Here is a 1,396-nt window from a genome sequence, read left to right on the forward strand (position 1 = left end):
TTAGATAAATTGTGTCAAATGAATGTTTAAAAATGTCTTCACCTATTTCTTTTTACCTTTTAAAAAATGTGGATATTAAAAATTTAAAATTCCCTATGTGACACACATTCTACTTTAGTGGACATTGCTGTTCTTGGGAGTATTGCCTCGATGACACGGCACACATCAAAAACTCAGCGTCTTTTTCAGTCTATTCCTTGATCCAATACCCAAGGCTTAGCCTTCCATATCCAAGCAATTACAGGCCTCCACTAAATTGGGGCATCTTTAGTTCTTGTACTAGGATTACCTTTAAATCTGATGTTAACATATGCAGCAAATCCCTATTGCTAATAGAAACCACCCAATATTTTTCTGCTAATTAATTAATTATGAGTGATTGTTACTCTCTCCTTTGCATATTACCATATTCTTATGTAACACACTGACCTCAGCAACCTTATATTACCCTTACCCAGTGAAGCCAAATTTCATACTTGTGTTCTGTTAGTTCAAAAAAGATCCGTGCCCTCAACCAATCTTTGGATAATTCAATATGAAATCCTGATTCAAAGCTTTTTTCCCATGTTATCTCACAAATGAATAAAGGGGGATGATACCAGGCAGGCTAGGTGATAATTGCTGTTCTTGCCCAATTCTAGGCTTTAGTAGAGGCAATCATTCCAACTTTATAATGCAGCTCTCCGTAAGCTATTGCTTGTGAATCAACTTGAAGGACAATTTGAAGTCAATTCGAAGGACTGGTTGCCTTGCAAACTCTTAGAAAGACCTAAATAATAGCCATGTCTATAATTAATGCTACTAATGTGAATTTGTAGCATAATGTGAATTTGATCAAGGTACATCAAGCCAGTTTAAATTTCTTCGCCCAAATAGTTATGGATAATAGAACAACATAGTATTTTATTTCGGCCAATTAAAAGAGAGGCCAGGCCATTGCTAATACTTCCTGCTATATCTAGACTAACTCTGTAAGTGACTTGGACTGATGTCTCTCAGAGTTAAAAGAAAGGCAATGTGAGGTATCTATGATCTACTTAGAAAGTTGTTGAGATTTCTTGTCTTAGAAAATCTCTCAGTCCCTTCTTAAAATATTTGTATGTATTGCATGTATCATATGTATTTATTCTTAAAATATTTCTAGCTGAGTAAGTCCCCTCCCCTTGTTCACTTCCTGAGCAGTGTTATGACTATTCTTGACCTTTGCTTTTTCCAGATACATTTTATAGCCAGCTTGTTAGTTTCACAGAGCTCTGTTGACATTTTGATTAGAATTACTATGAATTTATAGATCAATTGGGGGAAATTGACATTTTTATGATATCGAGTTTTCTAATTCATTAGCATGGCATAGCTCTCCCGTAATTTAGGTCGTCTTTAATATCTTTCAAAAATA

The sequence above is a fragment of the Propithecus coquereli genome, unplaced genomic scaffold (genome assembly GCF_000956105.1).
Source record: "Propithecus coquereli isolate 6110/MARCELLA unplaced genomic scaffold, Pcoq_1.0 Scaffold295, whole genome shotgun sequence".
Lineage (NCBI taxonomy): Eukaryota > Metazoa > Chordata > Mammalia > Primates > Indriidae > Propithecus > Propithecus coquereli.